This window comes from Strigops habroptila, chromosome W, assembly GCF_004027225.2.
Source record: "Strigops habroptila isolate Jane chromosome W, bStrHab1.2.pri, whole genome shotgun sequence".
Taxonomy (NCBI): Eukaryota; Metazoa; Chordata; class Aves; order Psittaciformes; family Psittacidae; genus Strigops; species Strigops habroptila.
This window is the reverse complement of record NC_044301.2, coordinates 34,493,185-34,506,231: the sequence shown is the minus strand read 5'-3', so window position 1 is coordinate 34,506,231 and position 13,047 is coordinate 34,493,185.

The window sequence follows — 13,047 nt, the reverse complement described above, 5'->3', positions numbered from 1 at the left end:
CTTTTGCCACTTGGCAACTAATGCATGGGTGAGAAGTGCAGCCGCTCTATGAGGAGAGGCTCAGGGTTACGCTGGGGCTGGGATGACCCAGTGACACCTCCCCCTGCCCCTTCCTCTTCCCGGGGCAGGATCTTTGGGCCAGTGAAGGTCTGTTGTCTCCGAGGGTCATGCAGGAGAGAAAGGCAAATTTTGGCTGTCACTCCTGTCCCTCCTCTCTAGAAGGAAGGGCCTCCAGCCTTGCGCGGCAGCCCGCCAGGAAGCAGGGCTCTTCCCTTTGGGCTGGCAATGGAGCGTCTTGCTCCTAGAAACACTTAAGGCAGCATGTCTTCTGGGGACTGCAGCCGAACTCTGAATCCGGGGTTTTACAGCAGGCAGGAGCCCCTTTCGGGATGTGCCTGCACCCACACCTACTGTGGGTCTCCTATCTGCACCCCCACAGAGGGCCTAAGCCCTTCCCCTGATTTTCATGAGGAGCCATGGTCACTTTCGCAGTGGCTGCTGTGGGGTCCGTGGCCCCTCAGGCTCAGCACCACAGGGCATGTCCCCCTGGTTGACACTGCCACCCTGCTCTGGCCCGCCCCTCTGCACAAACCTGTGGCCATGGGGTCACACCAGAACTTCCCCCACCTGTTGTCTGAAAAGCAGATTCGTGCCTGGCGTGCAGTAAACCAATTCCACATGCTCAGAAGAAATACTGTTTATTCAGGCCTGGGTGCTCGATGGACTGTTCCACAAATCAAGCACATCAATGCCAGCTTTCTTTGTTACATTTATACACAAAAGTTACAAGGTAGTACACTCCCTGCTACAATGATTGGTTGTAATGTATGTATAATTGTAATATTTGCTGTGTCATTCTTTCTAGCTACTACGCATGCTCAGGGGAAGGGTCTTCACCTGGGCTGGGGTCTTTTTGACCTGTGGGTGTGATTTTTAGTATTATAATGAAGGCAGTTCACTTCAGGACACCTTAAAAGTTAGTTCTTTTGCCAAGTTAGGTAATCAAATGGTCACTTGGCCAAGCTGTCAAATAACTCATCCTTTTGGTGCCACCAATCCTGGATGTTCTCCTTTGATCCTTCAAACACAACCAAGATCTGGTTGTGTCCATGAGTTCCTTATTGTTTTAAGAGGGCCACTTCATCCCAGGCCCAAGATGCAGTAACTATGTAACTATGGCTACCAATTGCAGGTGCACAGTATAGCAAGCAACATATATCACACCCCTGAAAGGAGGTTCTTTTATGGCCTTTATTTCCCTTTTCCATTTCATATATTTGTAGCATATTTCTCCAAAAAAAAAAAACCTTTGAGTATTACCTGCTGTGGAGCAAATAGAGACAAACTTTCGAGTAGACCCTCCTAGCGTCTTCAGGAGAACACTCTTCCTGAGCTTAGGCAGCAGGAATTGTGCAAGCAAGAGAAAACATCCTCTTAATGAAATGCATGTGCGTGTCCTTATGGTGCTCTGTGCAAGTTCCTGCTCTGGTTCCTCTTTCTGATACAGGCGAGGCAATTAACAATCCCACATCTGCCATTTTTCTTCTTGCTGCAGCCTCTCTTAATAATATCAAATAAGGTCTGTTAAAGCCTTCTGTAATTTATCTGAGAATTTTGTTTGTACACACAAAGACCAATATTAAAACTCTTCTAATTTCAATATTTGTACCAGGTTAATTAGCTTTCAGCATCTCCAGCCAACATAGGAGTGAGACACAGAAGCCAGGGATATAAATTCCAGTGTTGAGATCAGTCAAACATCTCAACATTAAGTTCTTGCATTTATATACACATGTATACATACATATCTTGACAAATCCACATTGTGGATCCAAAAGTGGGGAAGGAACAAGGGCTGCCCCCCACGGTGCCGGCCTGGGGAGGGCTTGCTGACAGCCTTCGGGCTGCCACAGCCCAAGTGCAGAGCACGGGACAGAGCCGAACCAGGTTCGTAGTGCCAGACAGGTTTCACGGGCACAGCCCCGTGCTAGTTGTCTGTCCATGCCTGAAATACCGACAGTGCTTTATGGTGTGAGGTGCTGCTGCTGGGCACTTCAGTGGAGCTGGAAATAGTTAATAAAGGGCTGGAAAGAGATCTTGTCTACTGATTGTTCCAGATTGTTGTTTTCTTGATAACAGAGCAAGCCACTTAATGACTGCATGAGCTCAGGCACCACAAACATAAACTTAACAGCTCCCAGTGTGCCAGCCCTGCTGGAGCATCACTCCTCACCTCCAGGGACTTGTGAAGTGCAGGCGAAGAAGGCAGCTCCCAAAGGAGGCAGGCACTAGGGGGGCAGGGGACGCTAGCCTGTATGACTGAGCTTCCCATATTGCACGGCATCTGCCATCATTAGCCAGGGGAAATGGGTGTAAAATTCATCGGTGCCTTTCCCTGAGCCTCCTGCCCGCGCTGGAGGTCAGGGCAGGCTCTGTGCGCTGGTCTCCACAGCATCCCAGATGAGAGATGTATTACTGCAAAAGACGGTCGAAGAAACTCTCTAAGACTCAATTTGGAGTTATAGAAAGCAGCATTCTTTATTGCAGCGCTGGGCGCACACGCGAATAGTTTCACAAAGGTGAGCGCACCTGGAGTCTGCAAGCAGCATTCATATATCCAACAAACTTATGCATATTTACAACCTTTCTGGGAAATGCTTTACATATTCACTAGATTTCCTGGAACTAATTGTAATATTTGCATTTTAATTACTCATGCGCTTTCTTGCTGAGTGGTGGTCTTGGGGGTCTCTGGTGGTCATCGATAGTCTTCCTCACTGTGTCTGCTGATTGACCTCTGTGCTTGTGCATGTGCAAAAGACTCCTGTGAATTACTTAACAACTGTGTCCATGTTTTAGGTCAGTTTGTTCTGATTTGTTCCTTATCTTGAAGAACCGGCCCCACCTGTCTTGGTTACTCTTTCCTTATCTTCACAGGCTACCCTTGTTTTATACATACCCCAAGGCCACACCGGCCCATGGCCCATCTTGCTTTCAACAGAGTGGTCCCAATTTACAACCTAACAGCTTACAACTAACAGAGTGGTTTTAATTTACAACTTAGCATTTTAGCTTACAGATGGGGCTTTTACATGAGGCTTTACAGCCCACTTTGTTGTTCCTGGGCCAGCACGGCTGTGACCTTGCATACCCTACCTGCCTCCAGCGGGCTGTTTAATAAAACTTATAGCCCACTGCTTGCCATAGCAGCTGTTCCTGTCGCCCCCCGGGCACTGAAAGGCCACCTCCATGATAGGATGTGGCAGTGGGCACTCAAGCTCTGCTGGGGTCAGAAGTGCTATGGTGGTTTTGGTTGGTTGGTTGGATGGTTGGTTGTTTCCCTTCCCCGTGTGTTTGCTGCTACTATTATTTTCCCTAGAAAAGGAATCTTAACCATGATCCTGATACTCCTCTTTTTTTTTTTTTATGGGTAAAAAATTATGTTTATTTTATTCTGTCACAAATACAGATATGTTGTTTGAAAAGTGTTAAACTTAGCAGGTATAATATAGATATAATACTGACATGTCACTGCATGATCAAGAAAAATATGGTGGGAATTAACTTGAAAAGTTTATGAAGGTTTTAACTACAGCCCATAAATTAACATTTTTTTATAAAGATACAATGGTATGCAAAAAAACTTACAATATGACACTTTAAAAAAAAAAAAAATTCAAATACTTGGACCCCAAACATTTCTTCCACAACTTGAAGACACAAGATGAGGGCCTAGTCCAGGAAGTGCTTACTGTAAGTAATCTGAAGTAATTAATATTAGATATCTCTAGTGAAACAGGAATTGCAGGAGCAAACTTTCTAGTTTATACTGGGCCTTCTGTGAAGCTAGTGAAGGATTTGCTGCTAATCTCTAGTGAAGCAGGAATACATAGCTTTGAAGGCTTGAGTCCAATTCTCACTGAAGTTAGTGGCAAAAAATCGCCTAGACATGTGGGTATAAAATAAGTACTGTGATTTTGTAGGGAAAAAATTAATTTCCTTTCCACCACCCTAATTTTTACCATATTTGACCTGAAATGACTGCATAATTTTATATTATAAGAGAAAAACCCTCTTAAGCTATTGGTGCATCTTTCTTGGTGTGGTAATCAGAAACAGAAGCCAATAGTTCATCTGAATGTACAGAAAATTATAAAATAAAACAGCCACTTCCTATCTCACAGCCTCCTAAGGGAAATGTCATATGCTGTGAATTCTGGGATAGGAGACTACATACAAATTACTTACACAATATTTTACAGAAGAGAACTCCTAGCAAAACTTAACAAAATTAGCCCCACACCAGCTCTGAAGGTCTAATTTACATGTATTCCACCTCAATCCCTGGCAGTGTTCAAGGCCAGGTTGGACAGAGCCTTGGGCGACATGGTCTAGTGGGAGGTGTTCCTGCCCACGGCAGGGAGGTTGGAACTGGATGATCTTAAGGTCCTCTCCAACTCAAACCATTCTATGATTCAACTGTATACTGGGCTGCACCAAAAGGAGTGTGACCAGCAGATCAAAGGAGGTGATCCTGCCCCTCTACTCTGCCCTCGTGAGACCTCCCTTGGAGTATTGTGTACAGTTCTGGTGTCCTCAAAATAAAAAGGACATGGAGCTGTTGGAGCAAGTCCAGAAGAAGGCCACAAGGATGATAAGGGGGCTGGAGCATCTCCCGTATGAAGACAGGCTGAGAAAGTTGGGGCTGTTCAGCCTGGAGAAGAGAAGGCTGTGTGGAGACCTCATAGCAGCCTTCCAGTATCTGAAGGGGGCCTACAAGGATGCTGGAGAGGGACTCTTCATCAGGACCTGTAGTGGTAGGACAAGGGGTAATGGGGCCAAACTAAAACATTGGAAGTTCAGGTTAGATATCATGAAAAAGTTCTTTACAGCGAGGGTGGTGAGGCACTGGAATGGGTTGCCCAAGGAAGTTGTGAATGCTCCATCCCTGGTGGTGTTCAAGGCCAGGTTGGACAGAGCCTTGGGTGACATGGTCTAGGGTGAGGCATCCCTGCCCATGGCAGGGGGGTTGGAACTAGATGATCTTAAGGTCCTTTCCAACCCTAACTATTCTATGATTCATGATATGAAGCAAGGAAGATTTTGAAGGATTTGGCCCTACCAGCTTGACTCAAATTCAGGCTCGTTCTGAGCCAGGCAACTGCCCAACTGGCTGTTGCAGAATGATCCTGAACTTCACACACAGCACAATCAGTGGGATTTGAGGTGTGCTAAAGATGCAGGGTTTCATTTAGTGAAAATAAATTTATAATAAACGGGGGTTTTTTTACTTGGATTCTTTTTCTGTAGCAAGAAAGAAGGTGATGAGTCAACAGAGAGTTTGTGGGTCAGGGTCAAAGGGAGAACAGCGATGGGGGACATTACTGTGGGGACCTGTTACAGACCGCCTGATCAAGAGGTCTCTGTGGATGAAATGCTCTACAGACAGATAGGAGCAGCCTCACACTCGGAGGCCGTGTTAGACGGGTCTAACAATGTGGAATTGGTCCATGGTGGACCACCCCGATCATTTAAAATGAGTGTGCAAGGCAAAGAGCCAACAAGGCCACTCCTCCTGGCGCAGACTGGCCCCCTGTGTCAGAATGAGTGTGCACCGCAAAGAGCCAACAAAGCCACTCCTCCTGGCACAGGCTGGCCCCCTGCGTCAGGATGAGCCTGCACTTTTTAACAGATAAAAGCCCAGGATTCGGGAGAGATGGGGAGGCAGATCCAACTACCACTAAGGTCGATGTTACCTCCGTGGGGATGCCTGCTAAAGTGGTGCCTGTCACCCCGTTTCTTCACGATGCACCTTGGAGCTGGCCTCTTGGTCATTGGACAAGTGTGTGGGTCGGTAAGAATCTGTGCCTAACCTATTTTTGGTAGCCTTTAGTTATCTCTCTCTCTAGCTTGTTATATCTCTGGATTTTTATATCTATTTTAGATCTTGTAATAAACTTTTTAGCAGTTTCGTGTGTGTGTGTGGCTTACGTTCTTCTCCACTCGGAATCCTTCGATCCCTGGAACACAGGCCCTTGTCCTCATGGGGGACTTCAACCATCTTGATATCTCTTGGAGGGACGGTATGGCCCGGCACAAGCAATCCAGGAGGTTCCTTGATTGTGTGGAAGACAACTTCCTCTTGCAAGTAATAGAGGAGCCGACAAGGAGAGGTGCCATGCTTGACCTTGTGCTCACCAAAAGGGAGGGACTGGTTGGAAATGTGACGCTCCAGGGCAGCCTTGGCTGTAGTGATCATGAGATGGTAGAGTTCGAGATCCTCAGGACAGTGAGAAGAGCATGCAGCAAGCTCACTGCCCTGGACTTCAAGAAAGCAGACTTTGGCCTCTTCAGGAAACTGCTTAGTAAGGTTCCATGGGATATAGTCCTAGAGGGCAGGGGGGCCCAAGACTGCTGGTTGATATTCAAGGATCACCTGCTACAAGCTGAGGAGTGTTGCGTCCCGACTAGAAGGAAGTGCGGCAGGAGGGCCAGGAGACCTCCATGGATGGACAAGGAGCTGCTGAGGAAACTTAGAGGGAAAAAAGAAGCTTATAGAAGGTGGAAGCGAGGACAGGCAGCCTGGGAAGAATACAGGAACGTTGTCCAGGAAGCTAGGGACCAGGTGAGGAAAGCTAAGGCCCAGCTAGAATTAAATCTGGCAAGGGACGTGAAAGATAAGAGGAAGGGCTTCTATAGGTATGCAGCAAATAAAAGACAGACTAGGGACAACATGGGCCCTCTCCGGAAGCTATCAGGAGAACTGGCTACCATGGATTTGGAGAAGGCTGAGGTTCTCAATGACTTCTTTGCCTCAGTCTTCACTAGCAAATGCTTTGACCACACTGCCCAAGTCTTGGAAGACAGATGCAGGGACTATGAGAATGAAGACCTTAGGCCCACTGTAGGAGAGGATCAGGTTCGAGACCATCTTAAGAACCTGAACGTGCACAAGTCCATGGGACCTGATGAAATCCATCCACAGGTCCTGAGGGAGCTGGCGAATGAAGTTGCTAAACCACTGTCCATCATATTCGAAAAATCATGGCAGTCAGGTGAAGTTCCTGATGACTGGAAGAAGGGTAATATAACCCCATTTTCAAGAAGGGGAAGATGGAAGACCCAGGGAACTACAGACCAGTCAGCCTCACCTCTGTGCCTGGCAAAATCTTGGAGCAGATTCTCCTGGAAAGCATGCTAAGGCACATGAGAAACAACAAGGTGGTTGGTGACAGCCAACATGGCTTCACTAAGGGGAGATCCTGCCTGACCAATTTGGTGGCCTTCTATGATGGGGTTACGGAACTGATGGACAGGGGCAGAGCAGTTGATGTCATCTACCTGGACGTGTGCAAAGCATTTGACACTGTCCCACACGACATCCTTGTCTCTAAATTGGAAAGACATCAATTTGATAGATGGACCACTCAGTGGATCAAAAACTGGCTCGATGGCCACACACAAAGAGTTGTGGTCAAGGGCTCAATGTCCAGTTGGAAAACTGTAACGAGTGGTGTCCCTCAGGGATCAGCGTTGGGACCTGTCTTGTTCAACATCTTTGTTGGTGACATGGACAGTGGGATTGAGTGCGCCCTCAGCAAGTTTGCCGACAACACCAAGCTGTGTGGTTCGGTTGACACGCTGGAGGGAAGGGATGCCATCCAGAGGGACCTTGACAAGCTTGTGTGGTGGGCCAGTGCCAACCTTATGAAGTTTAACCAAGCCAAGTGCAAGGTCCTACACCTGGGTCGGGGCAATCCCAGGCACTGCTACAGGTTGGGCAGAGAAGAGATTCAGAGCAGCCCTGCAGAGAAGGACTTGGGGGTGTTGGTCGATGAGAAGCTTAACATGAGCCGGCAGTGTGCACTTGCAGCCCAGAAAGCCAACCGTATCCTGGGCTGCATCAAAAGAAGCGTGACCAGCAGGTTGAAGGAGGTGATCCTGCCCCTCTACTCTGCTCTTGTGAGACCTCACTTGGAGTACTGTGTACAGTTCTGGTGTCCTCAACATAAAAAGGACATGGAGCTGTTGGAGCAAGTCCAGAGGAGGACCATGAGGGTGATCAGGGGGCTGGAGCACCTCCCGTATGAAGACAGGCTGAGAGAGTTGGGGCTGTTCAGCCTGGAGAAGAGAAGGCTGTGTGGAGACCACATAGCAGCCTTCCAGTATCTGAAGGGGGCCTATAAGGCTGCTGGGGAGGGACTCTTCATTAGAGACTGTAGTGGTAGGACAAGGGGTAATGGCTTCAAACTTCAACAGGAGAAGTTTAGATTAGATATAAGGAAGAAGTTCTTTACAGTGAGGGTGGTGAAGTACTGGAATGGGTTGCCCAAGGAAGTTGTGAATGCTCCATCCCTGGCGGTGTTCAAGGCCAGGTTGGACAGAGCCTTGGGCGACATGGTTTAGTGTGAGGTGTCCCTGCCCATGGCAGGGGGGTTGGAACTAGATGATCTTAAGGTCCTTTCCAACCCTAACTATTCTATGATTCTATACTGCTGGAAATCAGACATTAAAGCAGCTGATGATCAAACAATGAATGCAAAAATTTAACCAGTTAATGATAAATTAAGTATGGTGAGTGATCTCCTCCAATTCTTAATCATGTCTTTTAGTCAGGTACTGTTAATCTGAGTTGTCCTTTACTTAAGGATTGTTTTATACTTTTTTTCAGTATTGTAAGATATTTCTTATTTGGGGATAAAAGTGAATAGAGTCAGGGGGAGGTACAGACTTTTATGAATGTGTGGTCTAAAAATAACTTCCATGCTGAATTTAGGTCAGTGAAACTCCCAGGGGCGGTAGAGTGCTAAATGCAATTGCGAGGGCAATATGGAAGAGAACAAAGGAGGATGGAGGTGGTTTATGTCTATCATCTGTGATATGACACAGATCCTACAACACTCTGATAATGCTCTCTGGTATTGAAGCCCTTGTTTCATTGCACAGCCCAGCCTTGCATACCTTTTCTGGGAAAGGACAGTTTCCCATCTCTTCAGCAGAGGCCGAGGACTCGGTAGGGATGGTTAGACAGGTACTCTCTTGCGAGAAGAGATGCTGATACAAATTGTAGAGGAAGAGTACTCTTCTGCCTTTTCTCCTTGGAGGGCCAACCTACGGAGGAGACATCCTCACAAGTCTTCCCCTTCCCCACCAGACTAATTACAATAGCATTTAAGAATTTTGAATATTCTTGGGATATTGAAAGCAGCATAACCCTATTGCTAGGAATCAGCATTTTGCTCAACGTATTTCAGGTCTTAAGATTAAACAACTATTTAAAAATACCACCCAGAGATCTGCCCTGAGGCTGGATAGTTATGAGTGACAGGGTGTATGGAATAGGATGGGCAAGTGCCTAGGTGTTGTGGTTTAAGCCCAGCCAGTAACTAAGTGCCATGAGTGTCATGCAGCCACTTGCTCACTCCCCCCCCAGGCAGGATGGGAAGGAGAACTGAAAGAATGTAAAACCCCTGGTTTGAGATAAGAACAGTTTAATAATTGAAATAAAGTAAAATATAGTGATAACAGAAATAATACCAACAATAATGATACTGATAATAACAATAATAGGGAACAACAATGAAAGAGAACTGAAAATACAGAAAACACAAGTGATGCACAATACCATTACTCACCACCCACTGACTGATACTCAGCCAATCCCAAGCAGCAAACAGTCCCTTCTGGGTAACTCCCCCCCATTTATATACTGGGCATAGAATCATAGAATCGACTAGGTTGGAAAAGACCTTTAAGATCATCAAGTCCAACCTTTACCCCAGGACTGCCAGGTCCACCACTAAACCATGTCACTAAATGCCTCATCTACACCATTTCTGAACACTTCCAGGGATGGTGATTCTACCACTGCCCTGGGCAGCCTGTTCCAATGCCTGACCACCACCCTTTCAATGAAGAAATTTTTCCTAATACCCAGTCTAAACCTCCCCTGGCACAGCTGGAGGCCGTTTCCTCTTGTCCTATCACTTACCTGGGAGAAGAGACCAACCCCCACCTCACTACAACCTCCTTTCAGGTAGTTGTAGAGAGCGATAAGGTCCTCCCTGAGCCTTCTTTTCTCCAGACTAAACACCCCCAGTTCCCTCAGCCATTCCTCATCAGACTTGTGCTCCAGGCCCTTCACCGGCTTCGTTGCCCTTCTCTGGACCCGCTCCAGCAACTCAATAACTCTCCTGTAGTGAGGGGCCCAGAAGTGAATACAGGATTCGAGGTGCAGCCTCACCAGTGCCAAGTACAGGGGAATTATTACTTCCCTAATCCTGCTGGCCACATTATTTCTGATACAAGCCAGGATGCTGTTGGCCTTCTTGGCTGCCTGGGCACACTGCTGGCTCATGTTCAGCTCCATCAATCAGCACCCCCAGGTCCTTTTCCGTTGAGCAGCTTTCCAGCCACTCTTCCCTGCCACAGGGAAGGGACACCTTCCACTAGACCAGGTTGCTCCAAGCCCCATCCAACCTGGCCTTGAATACTGCCAGGGATGGGGCAGCCACAGCTTCCCTGGGCAACCTGTTCCTAAATTGCACATGCTTGACATGCAGAACACAGGAGTACGAGGCTACAGAGATTACAGAAAGGGATACAAAAATGTCTCTTAATGGGAAGTTGAAGCATCATTATCCCTAAGGTCACATGTCTGAAATCTTAGCCCTTGCATTACAAATCTAGTCCACTGCCCTTGAAGGACCTGATTGTTCCTTTAAATACATTTTCATCCAAGCAGACGATTAGAACTCACACAAAAAAAAAAAAAAAGTGTAAAAAGCCAAATTCTCTAGGAAAAAAATAATCAGGGTTTCAACAGTCATGAAATGAGACCACTGAGGAAAGTCATTAGCTTCTTCCTGCCCCCTTGTAAGGAACCCTTTCTCTTATTACTATTAAATAGACTGTTCTAATCTGTATTATATTAAGAATAATAAAATGAGCATCAGGAAAGGATCTTGACAATATGATTTGCTGCAGCAACAAATTGCTTTTGATGCAAAAAATTAGCTTCAAACATAGACAATGCAAGATTAATTCAGTCTCTGAAAAACAGTTTATTGATTCAACAATACAGCCAGAGGCATTTTCTGACAAAGAACTCCAGTTTCTCCATTGCATCACTGTTGCTCAAACAATGCTTCAAAGGGGACACACCTCTAGGGCCCCCAGCACAAGAGGGACGTGGAGCTATTGGAGCAAGACCAGAGGCTTGGAGATACTGCAAGGGCTGGAGCACCTCTGCTATGGAGACAGGCTGAGAGAGCTGGGCTTGTTCAGCCAGGAGAAGAGAAGGCTCTGGGGAGACCTTAGAGCAGCTTCCAGTGCCTAAAGGGGCTACAAGAAACCTGGAGAGGGACTTTTTACAAGGGCATGTAATGATAGGACAAGGGGGAATGGCTTTAAGCTGAAAGAGGATAGATTTAGATTAGATATTAGGAAGAAATCCTTCACTATGAGGGTGGTTGCCCAGAGAAGCTGTGGCTGCCCCATCCCTGGCAGTGTTCAAGGCCAGGTTGGACAGGGCTTAGAGCAACCTGGTCTAGTGGAAGGTGTCCCTGCCCGTGGCAGGGGTTTGGAACTGGATGAGTTTTAAGGTCCCTTCCAACCCAAACCAGTCTGTGATTCTATGATCCCTAGCTTTACGGTTGTACCAGTGTTACCAAAAGCACTGAAGGAAGTGACACAGTATTAATTTTGCATGTATCTATGAGAAGAGATTTTCTAAGACCAAAATTACATTAAGTTCTATGCTCAGCAGAAGATTAATATTCATCTAAAGGAGTCAAGATAACATCAGAACAACCGGAGATGAGGTACTAAATCTAGCAGCCTTCAAGCTTTCAGTGACAATATTCCAACACTGGACTAACCTTAATCCTCCAGTAGTGGGCTGTCTTGTAAACTCTAAGTGTCTCATTAGAAAGAGCATAGACGAACCGACTGCCGTACATGGGGCTAAGTGCAGAAACAGTCTCTGGGGGGAAAGGAGGGAGAATGGGGATACAGGAGTGAAAACTTATGCAACTTCAAGTAACAGAGAACAGACTATACAATCTATCATACAAACAATACTTAAATGGAAGCATTGTTGTAGGAAGCACTGAGTACTGATGTAACTTTTTACAAATCAGTTTGAAATCACCAAAGGCCTGTAGGATTTCCTCACACAAGCTGAATTACCAGCATTAAGATACACTTCAGCAAAGATTTGCAGAATTGCCCTCAAACTATGTACTTTGACCAAGTATTTCCTACCACAAGCAGCAACAAAATTGCTCATAGGATTCCTGTGGTCATCAGTGCTAACACATTATCACTGAAAACCTACTCCAAACACACAACATTCCTTCAGCTTCAGGAGCTGAGGATGACAAAGAGTTCAACTTTACATGGGATGGGAAAGCCCTAGAGACATCATTGGTAGAAAATCTTTGCCTGAGATTAGCGAGATAAAAATTAACAGCTCCCAGAGGTGGACTTCCCTGGAACACCAGGCTAGGTATTACCTACGTAAGAGCTGCAGGGAAAGACCAAAGAGTCTTAACTCAGCCTGTTTCTCATAGGCTGAATTAAGACCCCATTACATTACAATTCTTCATTGAGCTAAGGCTCTCAGTGCTTAGAAATGCAGGTTTTTCCATGCACTAAGACTAGAGATTTTAATGCCAGGAGGAACAATTGCAATTATCCGTCTAGTCTTCTGTACAACATAGCACAGGAGACTTCTATAAATTAAATCTTTCATCAATGTCCTGGGTTCAGCTATAGCAGTCATTTTTCTCCTTCTTGGTAGCTGGTGCATTGCTGTGTTTTTGACTTTCGGCCTGGGAACAACGCTGATAACACCGATGTTGTTAGTTGTTGCTAAGTAATGTTTACTCCGACCAAGGACTTTCTCAGTCTCATGCTCTGCCAGGGAGGAGGGGAAGCCGGGAGGAAGCAGAAACAGGACACCTGACCCAAACTAGCCAAAGGGGTATTCCATACCATGGCATGTCATGCCCAGTATATAAACTGGGGGGAGTTACCCGGAAGGCC